The 12785-nt window shown below is 38.3% G+C and overlaps 1 long non-coding RNA gene across 1 annotated transcript; it reads left to right on the forward strand.

Moving 5' to 3' along the window:
- Positions 1-6862: 6862 nt before the first annotated feature.
- LOC111929407 (uncharacterized) lies at positions 6863-11651 on the forward strand. Its single transcript, XR_002864693.2, has 3 exons — positions 6863-6990; positions 9310-9451; positions 11445-11651. It is a non-coding gene; the product is annotated as an uncharacterized LOC111929407 (long non-coding RNA).
- The last annotated feature ends 1134 nt before the right edge of the window (positions 11652-12785 follow it).

Here is a 12785-nt window from a genome sequence, read left to right on the forward strand (position 1 = left end):
AGCAATTCATCCTACAACCAAATACCTCTCAAAATATTCTTTTGCAAAGCAATAGCATAATATGAAGCAAGAAATACTCCCTGGAAAGCAATGAACTTTTGATGTCACTTTATTTAGAGCAAGCATTTCAACTCCTGCCTAAGTATGTATAAAATGACAGATTGTTTACTTCTATTTGACATACTGTATTTTTCATTTTAAGTTTGCTTTGTAGCACAATGTTGTAAATGCAATGAATGACTCAGTCAACCTATACTTGCTAAAAGCTTTTTAGCATATTTAATCATTGTCTGTTTGGAGGTAGCACAATTTATGTGCTAAAATGCTTGTGTTGTGATATAAATTATGCTAAGAGGAAAAGTACAGTGGTTGAAGCAATCAGACTAAAAGTTGATCTGTGTAGTGAGTGCTCTGCAGAAAGAAAAAAAACCCATTTGTTTGTTGAATATTTATGTGATCATATCAAAATGATTCTTTCCCTTCTTGCTGAGAGCAGCCAGGAGTACATTTGACTTTATTACTCAGGAGGTGATTTTCCAAGTGCCCAGCAATCAACACTGAAGTCCAGCTCTGTTTTCACCATATTTTTCTTGCTGTGTAGTTTGGTTCTTAGTTAAAAGAAAGGCACATTCTAGTGGTAACAGTTGGGATTAACACTTAAAGCCAGCCAGGCAGAGCTGAGTTTGAGCTTGAGCAGGAGGTGAGTAAAGCATGCAGAGGTGCTCCTGGCTCTGCCACTGCTCTGTGAGAAAGACTCTGGCCGCTCTTTTTCTTCCCAATGTTTTAAGCTGCTGCAGCAAAGTGAGCACACAGTTACTGTGTGAGTAAAATCCTCTGAGGACTGGGTTCTTTTGCCTTGTGTCCCTATTATCTCCTATAAAATGTGCCAGGAATCAGAATTTATCAAAGATATCTCTTGTGTCTTCATCTACTTTTTCCTTAATTGGTCTAGCCTGCCAACTGGATGCTCAGCCACACTGGCAGCTTTTTTGACAAGCATGATTATCCACCAAGGACTAGATAGAAATCGCCAAATAATTTAATAGAATTTGCTGATTAGCCACCTGCTTATTATGGCTTTCCTCACGATTGAAATTACTGTGGTGCTGGTGGTAATATACTAACTTCTGTGGAATAGAGAAGATCACTGCCAGAAGTGCTTAGATTTGATCTGCTGTGCTGTAGACAGCAGCACTGAACTGCAAAATATTTGCTTGATGAATAGCACATATATGGTATTTTGCCACATAGTGTTTACTACTTGTTTATCTTCAGCTGAATTATGTCAGTGAAATTTGAAGTGAAGAGAAAGAAATATTTGAGTTCAGCCTCAATTCTAAAGCCAGGGTAGGTGCTTCTGGGCTTGAATGAGTAATCCCTCTTGGTCATCAAGAATTTATGTAGTTATGGAGGAAAAAAAACCTCTGTGGTAAAACAGTGTTATAGTAAGAAGTATTCCAGCCTCTCTTTCTTCTAGTTTATCCCAAAACAATCCTTAAGCATAATCATCCAAAAGTGTTTGTACACTTGTAAAAGTGTTTTGTATACTCTACAGTGAGTAAAGAAACAGATTTTCTTTTCTGTTATGAGCAAGAAGGTTAAGTATTTAAAGAAATACTTGGTTATGACAGTGAGTATAGCGAATGGGGTTACTTAAAAAATGTTGTGATGATTGAGAAGCAGATAAGTGATACCACTTACACATTTATATCAGGGAATTCAGGTGAGATGAAGATTTGCTAGAACTGGCAGGCTGTAATGGGTGCAAGGAAAATCACATTTGATTGCACCACATCCCACATTTATGGAGTGAAGTGCAGGAGAGAAGTGTTTGTTCATTCCTTCTCTACTGGGATTTGGCTGAGGGGGGTGCACTGATGTTTGGCTGGTTTGGGTTGGGTTTTTTTTTCAGTTCTAAAACTCTTCCCAGAGCTTTTCTGTAGGTTTGTCAGAGCAGTCAATGGCTTTAAAAGTCAATATGGTATCTCCTTGTGCCTTAGGGAGCCAAAATGAATTTTTTGTTGTTAATACCTCCTGTCTGCATTCAGGAACCAATGCTGTTATCTCCAAAATCAAAACAAGAGACTGCATTTACTTTCAAGGAAGCAGAATATGTTTCCGCTTTGTTTGGTTTTTAGTCATACACAATGTCTGAAGCTAAATGCATGTGAAGTATCTTCACATAGGCAAATGAGATTCAAATATAGATTGCACTGCAAACTGGCCAGCTTTGATTAGGAGATGAAATACAGGTAAATCTCTTTTGGCTTCCCCTGAAAACTGAAATCACTGTTCCCTACTTAAAAGGCGTCAGCTGAAGAGCAACTGGAACAAAAGAATTGTTATTCCTGTCTAAAATAGAGAATTATTGTCAGGCTTTTGTTATCATCATGAGAATCTGTTTTATAGAACAGTACAGCTGTCTAGATGATACATTTAGATCTCCTGCTGAGTTTTTTTATGGAAAGAACTTCTTCCTTTTTTCATTATCAACTTTTTCTTTTTTACAGACAATATTGATTTTGTTTTTGCTTTTTGTCTGTCTTGCAGATGTTAATTGTTTAATTCTGACCTCACTTAATCCATTTTTACACAATATTGAGTAGGTTTGGTGTCAGTTTACAGCTGAGATAGAAACTCATTGTTTCTTTGGGTAAGAATGAGCGTGTTTGGATCTGTGATAGAGCTTACTGAAAAATCTAAATGCAGAACCAGCCATTAAAGCAGCTGCAAAATTCATTCACCCTAATCTGTGAGAAGACCTGTCAGAGGTTTCAGTTGTCACTGAACTTGTTTAAATCACATCAGAAAGTCAGAAGCCTTTTTGACTGAGAGCTTGGCAGAGTGTGTGAATGAGCTGTTGCTGCTGCTGAACCAGTTTCTGTAACTTGGAAACAAAGCAGAAACATAACCAGTCCAAAACTGCAGTTTGTTTACTGCACAAAACTAATTTTTGATATTTTAAGCGAACATCTTGTTGCTGGGGTTTGGCTTAATTTAGTGAGTTGTAATTGGGCTTCTCAAGAGAATCTGATATTCTACATGTTGAGTGAAAAAAATGTTTTCAGAGAGCTTTTATGCCAGCACTGAAACTTTAATAGTCTATTCAGTCCTGGAAACAGGAGCAGAGAACTACTGACACATGCAGTCATGTTCTCTGGAGCAGTATTTCACAGGAAAGCAAGAATTTCTACTGACTTTTATATGTGAAGTAGTTTACACATTGAAGAACTACAACAGTCTCTGCAAAACTGCTTTTAACTATATTTCACGAAAGGGAGCATTGCCAGCTGTCCCCACTTTTTGAAGTTTGGCTGAAAAGAAAATATTCTGTTAATTTCCATAAGAGCCCCAAACAGTTTCTGAAAACCTGCCTGTCTTCCCTGTTCAGAGAGAGGATTCATCGCTACTGACTCTGCTCCCGATGTGACTAAAAATCAGTTCTCAAAGCCTTTGAGAGTTGTCTTCAGACTCTGGAACTGCTGTTTGTGACTCAGTGTTGCAGACAAAACTACATTTTCTTCTGCTTTTTCCTCTCCCTGTGTTTGGTCCCCAAGTTTAGTCCTTGTACCTTTTTCCCTACGGATAAAATTTAAAAATTGGCATTAATGTGAGCCAAGGACATTGCTAGTCCATATTATAGATTAGCCATATTGTGCCTCCTCTGCTTATAAATTTTGAAAAGTTTTGACTAGTAGAGAATATCTGATCCTCTCAGAAGCCATAAATGCAAGATATTGTGGATTTTTCATTACCTTTTAAGAATTATGAGCAACATAGGATGATTTTGTTTCTGAAACCTTGCCTGATGATCACTTGCAAACTGAGGTTATTAGATACTCACTCTGCAATTCTGTGCCAGTTACATCTTTTCTCACACTACTGCCAAATTTTTCTTGATCATAAAAAGTCCTTTAAAATCTGGCAAGAAATCTTCTTTGTTCCTGTTTCTGAGCTTAAATCAAACTCAGAAAGGTATTTTTTTTTTAAAGATGACCCCTGGCATTAGTCTTTAAAAATTAAATGTTGAGGACTGGTTTGACTTGAACCTGTTTTTTCCTCCTTGCTTCTTCACATGGAGCTCTGTTAAGGCAAACTCTTCTTGTAACAAACATCCCATGGTGGAGGATAAGAAAGAGCATATACAGGAATCATTACAGAATATACCCAAATCTGTCAGTTATCTTGATCATGCTATAGTGTAGTTTTTTGAAGGAAAAAAAACCAAACCTGTCTAGAACCTTAAAATGAATGACTTGTGATTTTTCCTTAAGTGCATCATTTGAGAGTTTCTCTGGTGTAATTTCAGGTCAGGTGTCAGCATAACACTGTGAAATCTCCACAATGCAACATGAGTTAAAATGATGTCTAGATCAGACCTGTACGTCTCTACGTTGGTAGATGAGCAGGTGCTGAGAAATCTGAATGTCTGGGAAGGTTTCTGTGTATATTCTAGTGTAATCATTCTGGTTTTGGTTCTGAGGTGGTAAGTTCAAGTATTTTAAATCAGTTCTGGAAAATTCTAGGATGGAAAATAGACTTCCCCCAGGAATTTTATGAGAGTTAATGAATCATGCTGTAAAAACAAGGTTGGAGTTCAAATCCTATGTTAAAGCAATATAATAAGGGGAATTTTGTTATAACTGTAAACTCTAGGTAGGTGGTTTTACCTTAGGGCAGAAAGTTAAAACTTAAGTGAGACTACTGATCTTTGTTTGCTAAGAAGTGACTTCAACAAAAATGCCCCAACCCAAAGGAAAGAAAGGGTATTTTGTTGAATGAATGGTTTCATCCACTTGCTCTAAAGCCTGTTTCAGGCCATTCCTGTGTGTTTTGTTTTTTTATGCTATCTGAAACTTTACAGACACATTTTTCCCTGCTCAGCAGCTTTACCCATACCTTGGACTTGTGGGTGGACTCTGAGAGCAGAGCAGTGGCACTGTGGGCCAGCAGCAGTGGCTAAGGCTCCTGCAGAGTTTTCTCTCTGGTTCAGTAAGTCCAGTGGACTTACACATTTTTCTCAGCTGTGAATTTAATTTCATCTCCATCATCATAACTTGCCTGTAGAGGATGACAATGTTCCACTGGACTTGAAAAGCAAAAGGAAACATCCTTTTACTGCCTTACAAGCTCGTTGTACTCTGATGTCACTTGAAGTGTTCACACCTCTGAGTAAAATTTTGATGGATATCTTTGTATCACCAGCTTAACAACTTCATATTAGGTTATTAGTCTTCAGGTTTTGGCAGGACTGTGAATATATTTTGCAGTTCTCATTTGTGCTGAGGTCTCTGGGGTCCCATGTAATGTCCACAGAAATCAATAAAAAGACTTTTGTTAATTCTTCCTGTTGCATTTGGATTCCTACACATGAGGATACAAAAGTTTTGTAGGCCTCAGGATTTCCTGTTTTTAGGATTTTATAATATAGGAGTTGTCATATGAGATGAAAGCAAGGCTCCCCTATCTCTAAACTCTCTCTAGTAATAGTCTGCACCAGTTTTTGAAGGGAGAACATGAGAAACATTGCTGGAACAGTAAAAGAAGAGCTTCCCCCAGAGGACTTTGTTTCCTCCTTCTATGTGTGAGAAGCTGAATAAAGACTTGAAGCAGGAGGATTTACACTCCTCAAAGTTTTAAATCTTATGACTAAAAATAATTTTTTCTTGTTGAGCTGGGGATAACTTGCCCTCCACTCTTCCCCTGCTGTTAATTAAATCCTCTTCATCTGTCAACAATAGAATGTGAGGTTTTTCTTAGTATCCCATATAAATGGTTAAATCTATTTATTTTATACAATGTCCTAAATTCTGCAGCATGATTTGCATTTATATCTGACTTGTTTTGTTATGTGTACTTTTCTTCTTTTTTTTTGGCTATGTATTTTTCATAAGCACATTTTTTATACCTTTTTAGTTTATATTTACAGGGCTTAGCAAATCACAACGTTTCATGCAATCTGTCTCTGCTTCTGCTGAAGAGCAGTTACTGATTTGATGAGAAGCCAGCACTTTTAAGGAGGGTGATAAAGTTGGGCTCTTAAATCTATAAATAAATGGGGTTTATATATACTTTTTATAGGTTGTCTAGTTTCTAAGATACCTTCACAATTCTGTTGGTTTAGTGATAGCTCTTGATATATGGAAGTTGAAGTTCTTCCTGTACCTTGTGGGGCTCAGTCTAGAACCTCAGAACAAAAATGCCTGCCCTTGGTTTCCATATGGCTGTGCTTGAGAACACAACACGGGGCATTATCACAAACAAGGGACAACTTGCAGCTCAGTCTGTGTGCCAGTGCAATAGATCTTCCTCATGGGCATGATTGATGAATTAGTGTCCTGCAAGGGAAAGATAATTATGTGCTGCTTTGTGTTTCCAGTAACTGATCTGTAAGAGTGAGCTGAATCCCCCGTGTGTGTAACGACTCAGTTTCACTGCAAACACAGTGAAAGCTGACCAAGGTGTGATTCAGACCTGTCATTTTTATGCCTTAGATGATGCTGATGGGAACCCAGAGGTGGAAGTGGGAAGTAAACAGCACATAGCTCAGTGTTCTGGCCACTGTGGTGTTCAACAGGAGTTCCCTACTCCAGTCTGCCAGGGTGCTGCTCCTCTTTGCACAGCATCTCCTGTGAGATGTTTGAGCCATGGGAATGTGCTGATCATCTCTGTTCCTCCCTCCTTGCTGTCTGTAGACCCCTCCAGTGTGGCACTTGCTGCCTGTGCTGCCAGCAGCAAGCAGCTGCCTGGGGCTGGGCTGGTTTGCACATTACTGCAGGCTGTTATGTATTCTGTGTGGATCCACTCTGCGCCTGCGGTGTCACAGAATCATGGAATGGTTTGGGTTGGAAGGGATCTTCAAATGTCTCTAATGCATGTCAGAGAGGTGGCTTTTTGGTTTAATGTAAATTAAATAGTGTCTGGATTAAGACTTAAAAGATAGGTCTTTTTTAATCACATAAGAACTGACCACACAAAATTGAACTGAAGGTGGGTCTAGCCCAATGTCCCTTTTTTTTTTTTTTTTTTTTTTTTTGGCAGACAAAAAAAGATGCTTGGGAAAGAGTCTAAAAACTGGGCAATGGTGTAGTGGGACATCCTCAAGGATGTCTTCCTCGTCACAGAGATTTGTGGCACCTAATGGGTGGCTTCTTTCTATTTAATTGGTGGGGAATTTGGTGAAGTGCCACCCACAGAAGTTCAAGGACTGTGCTTAAGAGGGAACCTCATCATTGAGACTGAGTGTGTGTACATCAATATTCTGGCACTGGAATTTCTTCCTATCAAAGGAAGACCCTATCTGATAAAATAAGGTGTGATTGCTTGATTTACAGAAAACTGATTCGTGTCTCAGGGAAACCATGACTTTTGCAGCTTGTTCAGAACACATACATTGTTACTTTCTTCTATCTTATATGCCATGCAATTAAAAAAGCATGGACTTTTCTAAAGGAGGGAAAAAGTTGATCAGAAGAGCCTGAGAGTGCTGTTACAAGGCAGAAAATGATGCTCTGATCATGTTTAGACTTTTTTTTTTCACATTTGGACACTGAATTTAGCAACCTCTTGACTTTTTCTTCTTAATCAGGACTACGTTTTTTTTTTTGTTCAATTAAAATGATGTCTTGGAGCCACTTGGCTTCAGAAAGGTCATGTTGTAGAGCCTAATGCAGAGCAACTGTCAGTTGATTCTCCATTCATTAGCTCTGCAGAAGGACACTTTTAAGATGAGAAGGAAGTCACTGGCACAAAGTTTTTTCTCATGTCTTCTGATTCCAAATTTTTTGCCCAGAGTATGCAGCTTGCAGTATGTTCTACATGCAATCTCTGTGATATGTGAATCTTTTCTTCCCCTGTTTTCTACCAGAAAAACTTTCCAGCTGAGTCTTGATATCTCCATCACAAAGGTTTCTCCTTCAGTGCAAGCTCCATCAGAAGTTCATGTGCACTTCTGGGTCAGCACTGAACAATGCATTTGTGGTTTCAGGAGCAGCAATCCCACCCCACTTGCCTTCCCATGGCCAGATTTCCTGGAGAGGTTTGGTGATGCTGGAGAATTTGTGCTCCTGCCTGAGACAGAATGCTGGTGATGCAAGGGAGACTCAGGAATTTGTTGTCTCAGCTTCAGGAGATGTTCTTTAACCAGGTGTCTGTGGTATTTTAATTTAGGGCTCAGCCCCATTCAATCCCAGATATGAGATGTTTGTAAGAAATGCTTAACCTTCATTTCCTTTGAATATCTCTTTGGATATGTTTTGAAAATTAGGATGTCTGTTGTAAATTCATGGAAGCTCTTAGACTTGGGAGGAGGAACAAGGGACAAGTGTTTAGCCTACAGCCTTTTCACAAGCTGATTTTAGAAAAAATGATATACTAGGTTTTCTACAGGAATGTGAAACATGGCTTTTCCTTTTAACCTCTGTTGGTCAGGATTTTATCATTATTAGATTAAGTCACTTTAGAATTTTAAAACATAGCAAAATAATGTATGAATAGAACATTCAGTTATCAAATTTTACTCTCACAGGGAATTAATGAGCAAAGACCTCAGCAGAGCTATGAATCTGTTTATTTTTGCAAGGTAATAGGAAGAGCAGTCAATATTTTTGCTGTGCTTGTGCAATTTTGATTAGCTTTCAGATGTGGATTGCCTGAACTTGACAATAATAGTTTCTGCCTCTTGCCAAATTTTTGCCCAGGTTAATTTGGCTCTACTTCTGTAACCCAAAGCAAATGGAAATTTTCAAATACAAAGCATGTCAGAGATCAAACCGCTGGGAAATGTGTAATTTTGCATGAAGGAAAACCTGTTGTGACAAAAATCATCAATAAAATGATATAATATGGATAAAATGGTGTCAATATGTAAAATAACAGTATTTACTAAGATGTAATGGGTTGATATCCTTGGCTTGATTGCAAACATTTTTCATAATATTTCCCTTGATTCATTGCAATGAGGGTACATTTGACTAGGGTATATGTGTTTTTATCACATTTATTTACCACTTCTGGCAGCCAAAGATATCAGTGACATTTAACTCACATGGGTAAATCAACAAGAAATATATCCTGTTCCAAGCAAATGTACACTGTATTTAGCACAGATAAAATCCTCTGAAGTATGAGTTCTTAATTCACTGTATTTGCCCCAGAGCTTTGCTGCAGTTCCAGGTAAATATAAAGGGATGACATGATGGACCTCTGTAGCTGAATAATAATAATAATAATAATAATAACAAATCCATTATTCTTTAATTACAGGTTTAATTTTCTGATTGGTTGTTTTCTCACATTTCTCATTCTCAGGTGTGGAATTGAGCCATTGGCTATGTGGGGCTGAGTTTCAGAGTGGGATTAAACCATGACACCAGTGCACAGACATCCAGGAATTCTTGTCTCTCCCAGCACAGGGAGCAACTGGAGCCAGAGAACCCCTGCACTGCCTCCTGTGAGTCTCTTTGCCCTGAAGCACAGTGAGGAGAGGGGTGTGACCTCAACTTTGGGAAGGATCTCTCGCCCCGTTTTAGCCACAGCCCATAATGCTACAGAACAAACGGCCCTTTAAACATTTTGGTTTCATTGGGTTGACATTTTCTTCCAAAAACCAGAATATTTCTGACTCATTGTAGTCCCTACTACAAGCTCAGTTTGCTAACTTTGTGCAAAAGAAGTAGGAAACTTGATATCTACTGCAAATTACTTACTCTGGAATGTAATACAGTGTGTAGTGACACGAATTCATCTCTTAATATGCTCTGCAGTGCTGAAAAATGCTCCAGATGCCTGAATATAGCATTGCAGCAAGTTCTGATGACAAAAACATATTGCTCTTCTCATATTTAATCTAATACTTGCTCTGTGACAGAAGGTTGCTTTTTCAAGCTGTGAATCTTCCTGGTCTGGAAGATACAAAAATAATGCTTTTACTGGTCTCCAGGACTTGCCAATAAATCAATAATAATTTGATTTTTTTTTCCTGATACATTTGATCAATGAAGTGAAAAAATTCACTAAATTTCTGTTTAGAATAAATATTCTTTTCAGAAGCCTGATAATTCACTAAGTTTCTGTTAAGAATAAACCATCTTTCCAAAAGCCTGACCTTTCTGATGAGAAGATATTTTATCCTATGAGATTTTTCTGTGTAAGTGTAGTCCAAGTGTTCTCAATCAATTGCAGTAGTTTTCTAATTAAATAGATGATTGCTGGGTCAATGGCACATTTGTAACCATTGCCTGAAGATGTTTTTTCCTCTTGTCATCAGAGGAAGACATTAACTTCATAATATTTACATGGTTTAGTATTTTAATTTTTGTTGTAGTAACGCTGGACATTTTACTGCAGAAGAAACTGGGAATGTTATTTTCACTTCTGAGTGTGGAGGTCAGGACTGGAGTTGATGAAGTGTTTGAAAATTCTGTGCCAATCGCTACAATACGCCTCGGGGCTTTTTGTTTGTTCCGGCAGTCTCTTAGTTTGAATAAATTGGATAAGATCTTCTAGAGGATGAGCTAGAGTAGCTCCATCTGCAATGGATCTTGAAACCCCATTGCCCTGGGAATCCTGTGCCTCCTAAACAACTCCCTAGCAAGCACCCTGTGATGCAGCATTGCCAGCTGCTCTGGTTTTGCTCTCCTGATTATAGGTTTATTACACCACAGATGTTTAGGGATACTCCAGGAATTTTGTGTAGCAGTGGGAAAATTTTGAGCACTGCCTAGTACAGATCACTCGTGTCTTGCTAATATCAAGCATTTGTCCTTGGAAACAGAAACTTAATATCTATCTTTAATTTATGCTTGTGTTACTCTTCCAAATCTTCTTTTTTCCTATTTATTTTTTATCTTATTTTCATTTTTTATTAAAAAAAAACCAAAACCAAACCCAAACCCAGAATGTGTTTAACAATCCTTGGTGTGTTTTGTGCTGTTAATTATCAGAAAAGCAATGGTTTTGCACGAGTCTCTGGAATGTTTGATTGTATTTTGTGGTTTTGCTGAGGAGGGCCCAACAAAGCGTGGCCCCAGATCCCCGTGGGCATTCCTTGTGCCACAAAGCCCTGTGAACGTGGTGTTCTGACAGGAAATACTGTGGGGGTCACCAGGCAGGTTAGCTCGGGTAGTGGGACAAAAACATCTTCTAGCTTGGGGCAGGCTCTTGTCCTGCTGACTCAGAGGATGGATGTGGCCTCAAATAACTTCAGTCTCTGTTTGCTGTCAAGAAATTTGACTGCAGATTTATTGTGGTCAGAAGATATGAGTGAAAAAGCAGGTAAAGGTGTGAAACATGTAAGCAGAGGGTGTGTGAACTATTTCTACCCCAGGCAGGGCAAAGCCATATTTTGGAGCGCTTTATGGTGCAGAAGAAAATCATGGCTTTTCATTGCTACAAAAGCAGGCACTATTTGGAATTTAAACCATTTCTTTCCCTCTATTCCTCAGCCATGCAAAAGCCACTGTCAGACCGAGACGCCTCAGGGATGTAGATGGAGAAATAAAACTGAATGAAGAGGAACAAATATTCATGTAGCTCAAGGATGTGGAGAGTCCTGACATGTTAGAAGGAGGAGGAACAGTGTGAGATAAAGTGAGGTTTGATCAATCCTTGCAGACAGAGTCTGTTTAAGGCAGAGGAATCATCTGCAGCAAGCTGCCACCCAAGTAATTTGTTTCTAAAAGTCTTCCAGATAATACAAGGTGCCAGAGTGCTTTACACTTTGGAAATGGAGAATCCTGGTTAATTTATGTTTTCTGTTTCTGAGGGCTGTGGGGTCAAAGTACATTATTTTCACAGAAGGAGAGAGGAAAAAATAGTAAAATTAATATTCAACATGTATATCCACAGTATGTGAGAGCAGATGATAGATGCTATGCATATGTGTGAAAGCTGGTGTCAAGAACTTGTGAATTTAAATTTAAGAAGGACAAAGCTTCATTCTAGCACATGAGTTTGTTCAGCTTTTTCCTCTGTACTGAAGTACTTGGGAGCAGACAACAATTAGGATTAGTAAATCTCTCTTCTTACAAATTAACAAAAAGGGATGAGAGCAGCTTCCAGTGCCCACCTCTCAAGCTTGCACTGATAATTTAAATAGTCTTGAAGCATTGTGGAGGAAGCACATAAAGGAAAAATGCTTTTTCCCATTGTTTTATTATTTGGCTTTACAACAGGGTGTTTGGTTTTGTTAGTAGTATGGATGGATTAGCTATTAATGCTAGAGTTGGATATTGTTTATAATTAATTTATAATGAATAGAGATATGAAAGTTTCAGCAGCTCTCAAAAAGAAGCAAATGGAATGCTAGGATCTATAATAAGAGAGAAAATAAAGCAGAAAGGCCTGTGGTCTTGGTGTCCCTTCATCCTGAATACTGAGCCTGGTACTGATCCCATTTCTGTAAAAAAGAAATCAAAAAGAATCTTCAACAGAAATTTTTCTCTAAAGAAGGAACTAGATAATGCCTGTCAGGAATGTTATAGGCTTGGGAAATGACAGGGGAAGAGATATCATAATTAAATTTTCCCAAGGGTTTTTCTTCTACATGGATCCATAATTTATATTATCATTGCAGGGACTTCTCTTAGTCCCCTTAGTAACTGTGGGTTTGTTTACCAATTACAGAACGCAAGACTAAACCAGTTTGATTGCATTTTAAATCTTCCAGGTTGTCTTCCTACAGCAATTTACTCTGCTTCTGTTGTCCAGTCTCAGGATTCCCCTTAAAAATCTATTTCCTCTTTAGAATTTGTAATCCAATTCTGCTCTGCAGCATAAGCAAATCT

The sequence above is a fragment of the Cyanistes caeruleus genome, chromosome 14 (assembly GCF_971803275.1).
Source record: "Cyanistes caeruleus chromosome 14, bCyaCae1.hap1.1, whole genome shotgun sequence".
In the NCBI taxonomy this organism is placed as follows: domain Eukaryota; kingdom Metazoa; phylum Chordata; class Aves; order Passeriformes; family Paridae; genus Cyanistes; species Cyanistes caeruleus.